Raw genomic sequence first — 16,705 nt, 5'->3', positions numbered from 1 at the left:
TGTCAGAGAAATGATTGTCTAATAGTTGTTAATATCTAGTTTTACTATGTCATTAGCTACAATTTTTTCCTGAACTCCCTCCACTTGTACAATAAGGAGATAGTTTCTACCTGCATTCTAAATATCCAAACAAGTTAACTTTAAAATTAGCATATTCTTATTGGCTTGTGGACAAACACTATTCATCTATGAATAGTTACAGTGGATTGTAAAGTGCTAAGATCAAATATATATATTTCTGAGACAGTATAGATGCTAGACACAGAACATCAGACTTTCCTTAGTACTATTTCTCCCCACTTCAGGTCACATTAGTGGATTAAATCATATATAGAGAGGGCACAGGTCAAAATAGAAATATTTGGGGCTGCCTATTCACACATTTAGAAAGCTATGAAACAGTTGTAAAAACAAATTCTTTTTTCTCTCACTATTCTTCTTCTTGGAGCCAAAATTGCCTCTGGACACAGTCAATAACAATTATCCATAGATTCTTGTGAGCAGGGTATCTTGGAGCATATAGCAAAAGTTTTTAAAAAAAGGATGCAAAGTACAAAGGAAGAAGGAAGAGGAGGAGAAGAAAAGAAAGAAGGGGAGAAGGATAAGGGAAAAGAAGAAAAGAGGGAGAAGGAGATGAAGGAAAAGAGGAAAGAGAAAGGGGAGAGGAGGAGAAGGAAGAAGAAGCCACAGCTTACAATAGACTATCAGGATCAAACATCAAAAAGGTCCATTCATGTAATAAAAATGGGTTAAACTTATTTATTTTAAATAATACTCATTAAACAAAATGATATGAAGGGCTAGCAATAATGGAAGGATAAAACATGCAACGGCCAAAAATAAAGGAAAAAAGAGATGGTTATATTGTTATCATATAAAAAGAACTGAAAGTTCAAAGCATTAAATAGGAAAAGGAGTTATTTTATACTGGTAAGAATGCATCTACAAAGGAAAGAGCATATTCATAAATTTGTATGTACCAAATAATATGAGATTAAAATTTAATGTGTAAACTGATAAAAATAAAAATCATAGTGTCAGATTTTAATATAACATTTTAACAAAATTATTTTAAAAAATATGAATTGATTTAAACTACAGCCTTACCATTCATGGTTTAAAATGTGTATCTCATAGTTCATAAAAGTTATTTTAAGAATCTGTAGGAACACTGTTTATTAAAGCAAATATTAGAGAAAAAATTGAAGCCCAAATATAGAAGAAAACTTATAGACATTATAGTACAACCTGCTGAAATAACAGCTTTCTGGAGACCTAATAACATGGAAAAAACTTGCATTTTATTTTTAGAAAAAATATTAGGTTTCTCTTTGATATCCCACTGTGTATTAATAGTATATTAATACATTATAAAAAGATTGAAATCCACAGGTAACTCTGGAATTCTTTTTTGTATTTTTTTAATAGTTTCCAAATGACCTATAATACATAGCTTCAGTAATTAGAAGCCAAAAAAGCAATTTTAAGAACAAAGTTAATTTTGTATTTATTTTTTATTTTTAAAGTTTTTTGAANTTTAGAAATTGTTTCATGAGAGCCTTTTGTTGAAATCTTAATTATGTAGATATGAGGTACAAAGAATTTAAGAAAGTTGTAATAGCTGCAGCTTGGTCCATGAGTTCTAGCTCTTACAAAACATTTCACACACATATAGACACCCCTGTTCATTTCACATTTGGGCCTGGTAGTTTTGCCTTGAGCTCCAAGTGAATAGTTTTTTCTTTTCTTGTTCCATTGGTTAGTTTGAGAGAACCTTTAAAATGAATATTTACAAACATTGCTTGGCTTGCGTAGGGAGCCACCTATTATTTCAAGAATGGGACTCCTGTTGCTGCAGTCTGAGTCTTGTGAAGAGCAAGGATGAGAGGCAAAATTGCAGCTTTTAAATATTTTTAGAAAAGAATGTGTCAACTTGCTGACATCAGGCACTGCAATCAATTCCCATCATCATTTCATTCTCAGGAATACATGGGGAAAAAGACCATTTCAAAGCTAAATTGATGTTTCACTACTGAACAGGACTTTAAAAGCTCTTTGCAGACCAGATTCTTGTTTCTTTTATGTATCTTGGATATTGAAAGTAGAGTCAATATAAAGTTGTTTAATGTTTTTGTAGATTGCCTTGAGTTTTCTCCCTGTATCTTTTAGAATCCCTTCCTTAAGGATTCTTAATCATCTCATCATTTCAACACCCCTATAATGCAGTAACCATGTCTGTCTTAAATGACCATAATAATAATTGGTCTTCTAGAGAGGTGTATACTCCTACCATAGTGATATGGTTCTAAATCATAATAATAATTAAAAATAGGAATTTTTGGCTAACATCAAAGAAGATATTTTTCATATCAAGATATTCAGTCATCACAGTAGATGAAATATTTAAAAAATAATGTGTAAACGCACTATAATGAGTTACAGTATCATAAATTATATCACTAAGGAACTATTAGTACTAACCTAGATATATATAATTTTCACTGACTCTGTAAACAAGGTGGCTAAAATGAAAAGCAAATGGTACCAGCAAGAAATATTTTTAAAACCATCAAAATACATTATTTTACAACTGAGTTTCTAGACAGATTAAGCATTATCATGCAGATGGAATGGGAGGGGGAAGGATTTTGATAAGATTGCAAATTTTTGCTTGGTGGTAAAATAGGGAGTAAAGACATTTTGGAAATATATGTGAGTGTTTTAAGAAGTTATGGTATCTACTGGAAAAAAGTGTGTAGATAGAGTCAAATGCATAGCAGACAAAATTGAGGGTAGAAACATACTGCATCAAAATAATTGTGTACATTGACTCAGCCATAGAACAAGCTTTGTTTAGCATTTTGTAGGTTTATTTTTTAGATGTATTCAGTGGGTAGTTTCTGGCACTTGGTGATTTCTGGCAGATGGAATGAATTAAGGTTAAATACTCAGACGGCTTATGCTTTATAACAGTATTTTTGGAGATTTTAAGAGTGTTCCTTCAACTAGTTTCCAAGTAGCCTTTTCCTTCTTTGTTTCCTTCTGAAAAGAATGACCTCCCTGAAATTTGCATTTTGAAAGGATGGCCCTGAGTTTCTAGATAGGACTAAGGAGAACATTCACATCTCAAAGCATAGAGAAACTTCAAGTTCCTCCAAGAAGATCTATTGTTTCCTAAATCTGAAATTTTTACAATACTTATGAGCCTTTTGAGATGAATAGGGATTGACAGAAAAGTCGCCTTTTCTGTTCTTGTGAAAGCTCAGTTTATAGGACAGCTGTTTTTAATTCTTTGAATTGGGTTACAACCTGAATGCAATCAAGGGACTGAGCCAATCACCCCACTATATTATCTTTAACTATAGTTGAAATCAAAAGATTCCTGTGTTTTAGATTTAGACCTAATTGTCTTTGGAATGTTTTTCTTTCTCTCTGGGTACATTGTTTCATTTAGCTGAAGAGAGAGGGCCTAAGAAAGGAGAGAGAAAAAAAAAGAATAAAACCTATAAGGCTTTGAATATCATTTTCCAATTTGGTAGATTTCTGACCATTAGAGCTGCTTAAAATCCTCTCAAATATCTTGTTAGGTTGCCACCAAGACAAACAGTAAATATTCCTGGCAGTACTGAATGACCCCTTGTATGCAAGACACATCCTCCCAAAAGGGTGCCAAAGATACTACCCTCTAAAGATCCAGAGCTACTTTCAAAAAGTGCCAAAAGAAAGTCTTAGACAAAAACTCTGAGAGCTGGCAACAGTCAGCAGGACCTGATAAAATTAATTTGCATATCAGATCCACAAAGTGGAGGCCTCAGTGGCCCAGCCCCACAATACAAATCTAAACCCAGGTCAGCTTGCATGTATGAGAAACATCTGTCAAGGAGTCCTAACAAATCACAATCCTCTAACTCAGCTTAGCTAGTTTATCTTCATTTAGTAAATAGGGCCTGCTTAGCCTTTTAAGGAAATCCCTGACCTCCTAGCCAAGCAGTCTGTTTTCCTGTCGTCTCTTCTAAGGTTCCTTAAACTCACTCTTGCACAAAATCCTACAGGAACGGTGTTCTGCTGCTTGTGAGGTACTTTTCTAATGAATGATTCTGTCTAATTGGAATATTTCTCATAATGCCCATTGTAATTCTAGATTGTCTTAGTGAGATTTTACCAGTTTTGTAGGTTTCTACAGCTTTCAGGGAAACAGTTCTTTGACATAAGCAGGTATGCTGGAATGAAGCACTTTCAGCTCTTTGAAACTTGAAGATCTATTTCTTTAGCTAGGCCTTAGAGCTCCTGTAGCCAAATTAATACCTAAGAGGAACCTGCACTGGGCTGAGGATTTTGTGGTGTGCTATGGTGTGCCTTCTTGCATGGAAATTTTCTTGAGGTTGATAGGTGGCTTAGTATCAATTTAACCCATTCTGTGATTAACTTATCCTAGCACAAGAGTCTAGAGTTACGTGTCTCCTGCTCTAATGGTTTTTAAGTGCTTGATTCATGCCCACCGAATGTTGTGGCTTTGGCTTCCATGAGCAATAATAGATCTACTGTTTCTTTCATGAAATGTTATTTATAGTGTGGATGACTTGATGGCTTTTAATGGTGTGAGTGACTTGATTCTACTTAGATTTTAATATGCCATTGGTCAAACATTCTGAATTTCTTGTCTTAATTTATTCTTCAAGTCCTCCAATAGTTTATGCTGTGGACTGACTTCAAGGGTCTCTGAGTCCCCCTAATGACTAACGCCCATTGTAGTCATTGGAATTCCTTCTTCCTGAGTCCCCTAATGGCCGCCATTAACTGTTAAATCCTAGAATAATTATTACAGAAACTTGCAAGGATCTCAAAACTTTCCTGGGAACTTTAAAAACCTTTGAAAATTTTCTGGGAAACAAATATATAATTTTGCGGGGCTTTTTAAAAATATAAAGGCAGAATCAATATTTTATTGTTACTTATAATCAGATGGCAGTTGGGTATATAGTCTTCATGCTTGACCTTTTTGCTTTAGAAGTAAAAACTTAGTTAAAAACAGCTAATAACTGGTTATGTTTTAAAAAGCATGATTTGATTAATTCTTTAATGGTGGCTTCAAGTTCTTATTAGTTCTAGAAAATTCACCATTTTGTCCATTTTTTTTTTTTTAACTGGAAGGTTTGGCATTTGACTTCGCCCTCTGAAAGCAACACTTGAAGCAAAAAAAATGTATTTATATGTAAATATAATAGCATAATTTAAATATGTGTATTAGAAAACAAAGTTTGTATCAGAATGCTGCACACAGGGTGTAAAGCTTAAATCTGAGAGTGACTTATTCATGTTTCTTGGTAGTGATGAGAGGAACAATAAGCTAAAAGGGGTCAGTGTGCATCTCATGTACTCTTAGCAGTCAGCTTCTGATCCTACTGACTGTCACCAGAGACTTTAAAAATGATAAAAGACAATTTAGGATATACAAACACACTTTATTTCACACTTCATGAAGCAGACAGTCTTCATTCACAGAACTGCTGAACTGTCTTTACTGAAGAACATAAATGAGTAAATACAAAAAATGATTAACAAATCACCAATTTGGAGACAGTCATGTAAAAAATTGACTTAGGCAAGTATCCATCAACAGACATTGAGCCATTGGGTGAATAGTTTCTGGGAAGCAGATATTCATATAGTTGGAAAACATCAGGCCAGATTAACAACTCGCATGTCCATAATTCATAAAAGCTGACATTGTCTGTTGATATAATGCCAAGCAATGTATACATTCCTTGTAATATGGTTTAAATGGTTTGTAAATAGCTTAATCTAAGTATGATCATGAAATAACAGAGACTGATTTAAATTGTGGAGTATTTTATATAAGTGGCCTGGATGCTTCAAAAGTATCAGTGTTAGGAAAGATAAAGTCCAGAAAATTTAAAAAGACTAAACATACATGCAACCAAATACAGTGCAAAATTTTTGATGGAATCATGTGTTAAAACAAGGTTGGCAGTTCATTTTATGAACTATTAGATAATTTATTTATGGATTACATTTTGTATAATATTATTGAATAAAAGTTAAATTCCTTGGAATGAACACTGGGAATCTGGCTATATAGAAGGCTATCCTTGATCTTAAAGGTAAGTGGATGAAATTTAGAATTGAGTACCATTATGTCAGTGATTGACTTTTGAATATATATACCAAAGGAGAGAGAGAAAACAATTGCCAAATGTTAACAACTGATAAATCCTAGCAAGAGGTAAATGAATGTCATTAAAATACGACTTTTACTATAACTTCTCTTTAGGTTTGATACTTTTGAAAGTAAAAAAAGAGAACAATTCAAAACAAATGAAATAAAGAATTTTAAGCATTCCTAAAAGTTGTATCTTCATGAATCCCATCCATTTTGCTACCAAAGATTTACTTTATAATGATTTTAATATAAGCAAAGACTTTATTGTGACTACAAAGTTTTAGGAGACCATTTAAGAATCTTATTTTCTTGGAGTGCATAGGTGGCTCAGTCAGTTAAGTGTCAGACTCTTGGTTTCGGCTCAGGTCATGACCTCATGGTTTGTGGGCTCCAGCCACACATCAGGCTCTGCACTGACAATGTGGAGTCTGCTTGGGGTTCTTTCTCTCCCAATCTCTCTCTGCACCTCCCCCACTTGCTCCCTCTCTCTCCCTCTCTCAAAATAAATAAATTAACAAAAAGAATCTTACTTTCACAACAGTCAAAAATTGAAATTACTTCTCGCAAACATAATAACCCCTCTTCTTACAAGAGCCTTTACAATTTACCTTTCCTTGTCTCATCCGAATATGTAAAAGGTTATGGTTTTGTGCACAATTCCTTTTAATCTTTGTGTGGATTTAAGAATATACTCAGTTCTTTTAATGATATGAAACATTCAATAATGAATGGTTGTTTTCATAGTAGTTTTGGTAATACAAGACCGAAATTAGATTCTAGCTGAAAGTAGATGCAGACAATTCCCAATCTATACTGAAAATAATGTACTATTTCTTGGAGTAACAGAAAATAAGAAATGCAAAGAGAAAATAGCTATACACTTCAAACCATGACAGCTTTGCAAATTGCATAACAAAGTTAAAAGTATAAAGAAAATTGTCATGCTCAGAGGTACAGTGAGAAGTCATTACTTAAACCCTTTGGGAGATAGGAAGAGGAGTGGAAAGTTTACTTTGTGTTATTTTGAAAGAGAAAAAACCTGGCACTATCCATTTGCCTACCAATTGAGAGCTACGAATACTCCTTTTACTTACAATCGAGAGATTGCACTGTGAAAATCTGTGATAGGATTCTGAAAGAGCTTACATGTTTACTTATTTAGACCATTAAAATAATGAAAATATCATCCTTTCTCACAAAAGATACATACACTCGAGGCCACAACTTTTTTTTCCTTCTCTTCAGAGTGGCATAACTCTTAAAAAATGTTACCTCCTTCAAAAAGGTAAGCAATGTGCGCAAATTTTAGAAAGCACTCACAACAAAAAACTGTCATCAAAGTCAACAATTTTATACTGATTGGCATGAAAATTTGAATGTTAAGCTGATTCTTCTTTTGGAATCTTTTGATCACAGCAGCACTCTGCTATATTAGGCTTTCAAATTAAATGGTTGTAAGTACTCTCCTTACTGTATCTCTCCATTCATGTTAATCTACCAAAACTAAATATAAGCTCATTTGTCACCAACTGGAACAATATTTTTAAGACTGTTGGTCACAGTCTGATGGCATCAACTGTATGTATTGAGACTAGCATTTACAAATAATACAGCAGGATAAGATAAAGCAGACCATAATACTTCTACATGCATCACAGTAGCAGGCATAAATATTGTTAGTGAATGAGTGTGTGTATTTATGTGTGTAGTTTGCAATATCAAATGTCATGTTGGTTTCAATTTATTTAAATTGATTTATTTTTGAGAGAGCAGACATGCAAATGGGGGAGGGAGGGGGGAGAGAGAGAGAGAGAATCCCAAGAAGGCTCCGTACTGTCAACACAGAGCCTGATATGAGGCTCAAACCCACAAAACCATCAGATCATGATCTGAGCCAAGATCAAGAGCAAGAGCCAGACACAACCAACTGAGCCACCCAGGCACCCCAACTCTTGGTTTCAATTTAAAAAGTTGAAGGCAATCACTTGAATTTTATAGGACAAAATAGGAATTTTAATATATAATAGAAAATTTTAATGAAAAATATTTCCAAGTACAGCAAGATTTAAGTTACCAGCCTTACTAAAGAAGAGTTGTGTTTTTGTAAATATTTTATTAATGTTTTCTCATGTGGAAAATACATGTTTATCACAAATGAAACTAGAAAAATTAGAAAATCTGATTTTGAGTCAAATTGAGCATCTTCAAAAGATATTTGTATTTTATTGTGGATTTCTTAGATGAAATATTTAAATATTTTTCTATTAGGTGGTTAATACTTCTCTTAGTGATTTATAAAATTTAGATATTTATCCTATATTTTACAAATATTTTTCCAGTTTGCCTATAGTGTTTAAGTTTGTTCAGATATTTTCAAAATATATGTAGTGAAATTTATTATGTCAATTGCTTCTGGATTTGTCTCTTTAAGGCTTTTCCTATGTTCAGATCATATATTTTACCTTCCTTTCTCACGTATTAATATTTAGAATACAGGTACTCAATAGGTATTTTATCTTTTTTTTAACATACCAGTATCCTACTAGTATAAACTCTTTTAAATCATGGGAGATACATAGAATATTTACATTAATATTTTAAATATGTTTCTGGTTCTTATTTTTTATTTTTTATAATTAAAAAATGTTTTTAGAAGTTTAGCATAAAAAATGGATACAATTAAAACTACAGTTTAATGAATGATTAGTCTAAAAATACCTTAAAAACTAAAAATAATCAAATAATGAAACAGAGATCAAGGTGTAAGTTAATACTAGCAGAACTTAACATTATCAGTCCACTAAGAAACAAACATTCTAATACCTGTAGTAGGTTACTTTTGATTGCACATCAATGTTATGAATATGGAATAAAATAGTATGAGTTGGACCTCTTCTGCTTAACATGATTGTGGAATCTATAGAAGCTGTTGTATCTTGCATGAGTTTGCTCACTTTCATTTATGATATTGCATTAAGTGACTGTCCCAAATGTGAATTAGCATATGAATCGCTGAAGTGTAGGAATTTCATGAACAGTGTTACGGACATTTTTGTATATTTTATATTTTTTATTTCGATATCATTTCTCCTTGTGTTAATTTTGGTAATTTGTGTTTTTCAAGAATGTGTCCCTTTTCATTTAAATATTCAAATATATTGGTATTTAGATAGCATTTTAATTTTCAAATCACAGTGTTCATTGTTTGAACCTGGTCTAGTCTTCATCTTCACTCACTCTCCTATGGCAATAACCACCAAATTCCTTTTGTAGCCTGAAACTCTTCTTTGCATAAAAGAACCACCTGCTTATTCTAAATCTCTACTTGGATGTCTAAGAATCTCCAACTTAACAAGCTCTGAATTTAAACTCTATTTCTTCTCAATTTGTTTTTACTTTCTGAGACTTCATCTCAGCAAATGGCAGCTTTCCTGCAGGTGTTCAGGCTAAACCTTGAGATAATCTTCCCCCCTCCACCCCATGCCTCATAGCAATCTCTTGGCAATATCTATTGACTTTTTTCAGAAAACAACCACTACTGCTTCCTCCATTGCAGCCACTCCGACCCAAGTCAAAGTCCCTTTTTGCTGTGATTATTGTGACAGCCCCTTAGTAACTCTTCTTCCTTCTCCTTCTCCTCTTCCTCTCTCTTCCCCCTTCCATTCTTTTTCTTTATCATCTTCTGGGTTTCCCCTTCTCTTCTCTTCTTACTCTTCTCTTCTTACTCTACCTTCTCTTTCACCTCTTTGCAACCCCCTGACCCTGTCTATATTTGTATTTAAACAGCTAGACTAATCAACAAAACTCAGATCATGTATTTCAGCCTTCTACCCAAAGCCCTTCACAAGTTTTTGTCTTAATCCTCTTGAGAGCAAAAAGCCTTAAAGTGGTCTATATTAACAGGTAATTGATTTCCAAATTTCCTTTATTAGCCTCATCTCTTCTAATTGTTCTTTCTTTCTATGCCTCAAAAGACACAGCATGTACCTGTTTTAGAGTCTTTTTCACTTGATTTTCTTTTGCTAAAATATTTTTTCTTGATCCATATGAATCAAATATTTCTCAATGAATTTCTGTATTGTATTTAAATCATAATCCCATACCAGACATTTCATAGTTCCTTCTCAGATTTACTTTTCTTATTATCTATATGGAAATTTTAACATACCATATACTTGTATATCATGTGTGTATGTACATAATCATTTATTTTTTGCTTATTTATGTTTTTGTTTATCTGTATCACAAGTGAGAATATAAGTGTCCTGATAGGAAGGATTTTGGTTGTTTTTTTAGAACATGGAATGGCATCTAACACATGATAGACACTTAATAAATATGTGGCAAATGAAAACTTTGGATAAATGAATAAACTACTTCTTTTAGAATCGTCTGTGGTGCAGGGCATTTATGCTAAATTCTCCATTCTTTGAAATCTGGAAATGTCTTTGTTTACCCTAAATTGTGAAAGAGGGTTTCTGTGTAGACAACTAAAAGGTTGGGATTTACTCTCAGCTCTTTGAAGATTTTATTCTATTCTCTTCTAAATTCCTTAATATTTTCTGAAGCTTTTTGTTGTTTATTGTAAAGGATCTGTCCTTTCTCCCCAGGTATTTTTAAATATAGATTTTTAAAAATACACTGTTTCCAATTTCCACTTATCCATGTCTTTATTACCTGAAAAATGCACAGCTATGATCTATGATCCTATTGAATTTTTCTTCTGCTCCGTCTATATTTTCTATTCTTTTTAGGTATTTTGATTAAATACACATTAGAATTTTTAGTTCAATACTTCATACATATTAAAATGACCTTAATATTTTACGTATTTCTGTCTCTATATTTGATTCTACGGTAGCATACAGTATATACATTTTCTGATATTTTCAACAACTTTGCTTTTATTATTGAATGTTTATTGATTGTTTACAAAAACACACTTGACCATTAGGTTATGATATCTCATTTTTCTGATGGCAAATTTTATTTCATTGAATAGTTAATATGTAATACCTTTATATAGTTTTTGATACTTTTATATGTGAAATCTTGTGTTTATGATTACATTTGATTTGTCTTCTGACTTTCATGTGTGGTTATTTTGAAGATCTTTGTTTATGGTCTTATATTTAGTTTATCTTGATGCATGGGAAACATGGTGGGAAATAAATCCAATAACTTCAGGACCTTTTACATAGTAAAATTTCTAGGGTCGTAGCAGATGGATCATGTCAAAATACTCCTGTTAAGTGAAAGATAAATTGTTGCATCTGGTCATCATAAGCAAAAAGAGGCACCATGCCTGGTGGATGTCTTGGGATATTGGAGGCGACATATTCATCATTTGGATGTGTTCTTCTGTCCAATTTACTGACAAACCTGAAAAGCTGCCAGGTTTGAGTTGTGCCCGGAACATAAGTTCTCTGCTTATAGGTCCATCCTGCCTTGAAATCTTCTCTGACACTAGGGGTATGTGATGGAGTAAATTCAATGGTGTTTGACGGGTCAGTGACAGGGAGGCTGTTTGTAGGTTTTGGCAAGCCCTTGTAGGTGAATTGCAGTACAGACCCTTAGAATGCTAGAGCAGAGCCCTGATATCCTCTGGATAACTCCTCTCCTTTTGAGAAACTGTTCTTGATGAGTCTTATTTCACCTACTTAAAATTGGGCATTCACAACAGTGCTCTGTCATCCAAAAGTAGTGTATATAACATGATCTGGCCTGAAGGCATAAGTTACCTGAAGAAGTGGTCCAAATGTCCATGACCCCCACTTCTGCTGTGCTATATTCTCTCTCTCAGCCTACACGCATGACCTCATGGGGATTTGCCTATGAGTAAAGGAGAAGGAGGAAGAGAAGACTTAGATCTGGCTTAAAGATGTTTCTGCAAGATAAATATAGTCAATACCTGATGGTGAAGAGCTTCCACCCTACAACTCCTGTCTTGGACATCTCTGAAGAAGGGCAGTGAAGGGAAATCTTCCCAATGGGCAGAACTTTAAGCAGTGCGCCTAATTTTTCACTCTTCTGGGAAAGAGCAGTGGGCTGACCTGTGATTCATGGGCTCTTCTCACTGGCTTGACTGAATGTCAGGGACTTAGAAGAAACACAATAGGAACATATGATCTCTCTGAATGGGCAAAAAACAACAACATGAAAATGTGTGCCTCACATGAATGTTCACCAAAGGGTGACCTCCACAGAAGAGGATTTTAATGATCAAGTTGATAGGATGACCTATTCTATATATACCAGTCTTCATCTCTCTCCAGCCACCCCTGTCATTGCCCAATGAGTTCATAAACTAAGTGGTTCTTGTAGCAGGGACAGAGATTATGCATGGATTCAGCAATCTAGACTTCCATTCACCAAGGCCAACCTGGCTCTGGCCACTGCTGAGGGACCAATCTGCCACCAACAAAGACCAACACTGAGTCTTCCACATGGCATCATTTCCTTACATTTATCAGGTAGCTATTTGGTGATAGGTTGATTATTTAATACACTTCTATCATGGAAAAGGTGGCATTTTGTTCTTATTGGAATAGATACTTTTTCTGGATATGGATTTGGCTTCCCTGCATGCAATGTTTCTGCTAAAGCTACCAGCCATGGACTTACAGAGTGCCTTATTCACTGACATGATAAATCACACAAAATTGTTTCACATTAAAGGACTTGCTTTGCTGCAAAAGAAGTGAGGCAATGGTTGGAATGCCTAGGTGGCTCACTTGGTTAAGCATCTGACTTTGGCTGAAGTCATGATCTCCTAGTAGGTGAGTTCAAGCCCCGCATCTGGCTCTGGGCTGACTGCCCAGAACCTGGAGCATGCTTCAGATTATGTCTCTCTCTCTGCTGCTCCATCACTCCCTTGCTCATTACCAATGAAGCAATGGGCTTATTATTATGGAATTTAACTGGTCATACCATGTTCTCTAACCTCTGTAGCTGGCTTGACTGAATGGTGGAATGGCTTTTGAATGTTGTTTTTTTTTTGTTTTTTTTTTTTTTATAGGCCTACCTAGGTGACAATACCTTGCAGGGTTTGGTTAAGATTTCCCGGAAGGCTATGTATGCTCTGAATAAGCTTCCAATATGCGGTGGTATTTCTCCCATAGCTAGGACTCCTAGGTCTAGGAATCAAGGAATGGAAATGATTAGTGGTACCACTTGCTATTTTTCCTAGCGATCCTCTAGCAAAATTTTTTGCTTCCTCTTCACAGTATCTTAGGCTTTACTGGCCTTAAATTTCTTAATACCAAAGGGGTGAATGTTTTCACCAGAAGACCCAACAATGATTCTCTTGAACTCGACATTAAGAATAATACCTGGTCACTTTAAGCTCCTTGTGCCTCTGAATCAATAAGCAAAGAAAGGAATTACAAAAGGATTGTTCTTGACTACCAAGGGGAAATTGGAGAGTGGAGATGAGGAAAAGTATATCTAGAATACAGGGAATTCCTTAGGCTGTCTCTTAGTATTTCAGTTACCTGTGATTAAGGTCAATAGAAAACTACAACAGTCCAATCCAGGCAGGACCAATAATAACCATGACTCTTTAGGAAAGATGGTATAGTTCACTCTACCAGTTAAAGAATCACACTCAGCTGAAGTGCTTGCTGAAGACCAAGAGAATAGTATAACCACATGACAGGTTATGGAAATAAAGACTAATTTTTATGAGTATTTCCTCATTTTTATTTTTCATTATAACATTTTTATGGGGATCTGTTATCAGTGATTATGACTCATTGAAAACCCAAATGATCTTTTTTAGCAATAAAGTATTTTTAATCAAGTTATATTCATTGTTTTTTAGACATGATGTGATTTTTTTACTTAAACTATAGAATAAACAACTTTTATATGCACTGGGAAACCATAAAAAAGTCATTTGACTTGCTTTGTTGTCATATTTGCTTTATTGGGGTGGTCAGGAAAAAAATACAGTATATATTCAAGGTATGCTTATATTTTTAGATCTTTAAACATAGTTATATTAGCTCCTTTATGATCATTATCTGCAAACTTCAACTTCTAGGTCCCACAGTATTATCTTTTTTTAATGTCCTTTACTTTCTGAATTAATTACATCTTTCTGCTTCCTTAAATATTGACTAATTTTGGATTGTTTCCTTGAACATGGCAATAGTTTTTAGAAACTATAGATGATCTTATGACTCTGACTATTTTATTATTAAGTATTAATATCATTAATTGGTTTCTAGAGTAGAACTCAGTGATTCATCACTTACATGTAACACCCAGTGTTTATCCCAAGTGTCCTCCTTAATCTTTATCACCCATTTAGCCCATCTCCCATCTACCTCCCTCCATCAACCCTCAGTTTGCTTTCTGTAATTAAGAGTCTCTATTTTTTTAAAATTTATTTTCAAAGACCTATAATTTCTCTGAGCTTGATCTATGAAACTCCATTTCCCCTTTTAGCCTGATTTGAGTCTTCCCTCTGCAGGAGTAGTTCAGAAGTTAGCCAGAGATTTAGGCAGAGATTGTACAGAAAATTTAGAGATCTCTTGCTTTCCCTTCTGGTATTTCCTCCTACTTTAAGTATTGCATTTTTACTAAATCCCATCCTATATTCTCTCATGCCAGTAGGACTGCAGGGCTTTTGTTAAATTTTAGCCACATTGGATTATAGTGGCTTGAGACTCCTCTCAGGATGAGTCATAAATAATTTGACCTAGTGTCATTCCCTTTCTCTTTGTGTCAACTTCCATGGAATATCTGCTTGCTTCTGTCCCTCTCCAGTGCCTTTAGGAAAATGTTTGTTTTGTTGAGTGTATAATTGTTATCTACAGTAGCGCGGGTCCAGTGAGAGATTACTTAGCCATGACAGGAACAGAACTGCATAAGGAATGGCAGTTATCGGAACCTGAAGATTGTGCAGAACATAAAATAGAATAGATCTGATGAGATCAGAAATGAAATCCATCTTGTTACGTTGTTCACATCTGGTCTACATTTGAGAGAACTTTTTTCAACAATTCTTTTGAACATTTCTAAATTTTACTACCACATTTTACATTTACGTAATGTAAGACTTAATAGATATTATAAAAAGAAGAGTTTCAGACCAGGGAAAGAGGTCTTTAATAGGGTTCAGAGAAAAGTTACAAAGGGTTAAGGTGTTAGTGCACGTCATAATACATAGTCCAAACAACTTTGAGCCTTAGAAGCTTTGCTTTTCATATTAGTAATATAAGCCACTTAATTGTAAAATCCCTATGTTCATTGCAAATTCATGTTATTGGCACCACTTAGGCAAGAAAGTAATGTACACTATATACATTATAGTTCTACAAAGAATAATGTACTTTTGAGCCATTATTCATATTGTTTCATCTATATTGTTTTCTAGGATCCAACATTCGATTTATTATTCTCATCATAACTGTAATTAATGACTTCAGAAAATAATCAGTACATTATAGTAACATTTAAAATTAATTTTACCAGAGGTGCCTGGGTGGCTCAGTTGGTTAAGCGTCCGACTTCAGCTCAGGTCGTGATCTCGCGGCTTGTGCGTTTGAGACCCGCATCGGATTCTGTGCTGGCAGCTCAGAGCCTAAAGCCTGTTTCAGATTCTGTGTCTCCTTCTGCCCCTCCCTTGCTCATGTTCTGTCTCAAAAATAAGTAAACTATAAAAAATTTAAAAAAATTTATTTATGTTAGGGGTCCCTGGGTGACTCCTTGGTTGTGTCTAACTCTTGATTTTGACTCTTGGTCTCCTGGTTCATGAGATTGAGCTGCACGTCAGGCTTTGTGCTGAGTCTGGAGACTGCCTGAGATTCTCTTCCTCTCTCTCTGCCCCTCCTCTGCTTGTACTCTCTCAAAATAAACATTAAAAATAATAATTGTATTAATGATAAATATTGAATAAGTACCAAATGCATTCATTATGCTGTTTATTTTGCATGTATTACTTTTAGCCACCCTGAAACTCTGAAGGTATAGTCATAGCAATTTATCAACTTATCAAAATCAGAACTAAATAAAACTTAAACAGTCACAGAAATTAATTAACCTGTCCAAACCATGTAGGTCGTAAGTGGTAAAAATCTTGTTCAAACCAAGCCAGTGGGATTTCAATAGCAATTTACCAGATTTTATTCCTAGTACATTTATTTTTCCTTTTTAATCTTCTTTTGGTGGGACAAAGATGAAAGAAAAGTAAGAATGTTAAAAAAGACAACCTCCATTTTAACAATTTATGAGAAATTGACAGATTATTTGAGTTTCTAACCCTTATATTTTAAATTGCTAATCTCAAATCAACAAAATGCCCACATGTATGTAATAAATAATATTTTTAATATGAATTCTATTGTTTTGAATTGGGAGAGTATATAGTTTTATGATTTCCCAGCCTTGTGTAGCATACACAGTATTATGATGGAGAGCTTGATGACTGAAAATAAAATGATGGAATTTGAGTTTAGTGAATTTAAAAGATTGAGAATGTGGTCTTTCAACTCAGCAAGTTTTACTCCTCAGTTTTAT

The sequence above is a fragment of the Crocuta crocuta genome, unplaced genomic scaffold (assembly GCF_008692635.1).
Source record: "Crocuta crocuta isolate KB4526 unplaced genomic scaffold, BGI_CrCroc_1.0 scaffold163, whole genome shotgun sequence".
Taxonomy (NCBI): domain Eukaryota; kingdom Metazoa; phylum Chordata; class Mammalia; order Carnivora; family Hyaenidae; genus Crocuta; species Crocuta crocuta.
This window is presented reverse-complemented; position numbering follows the sequence as displayed.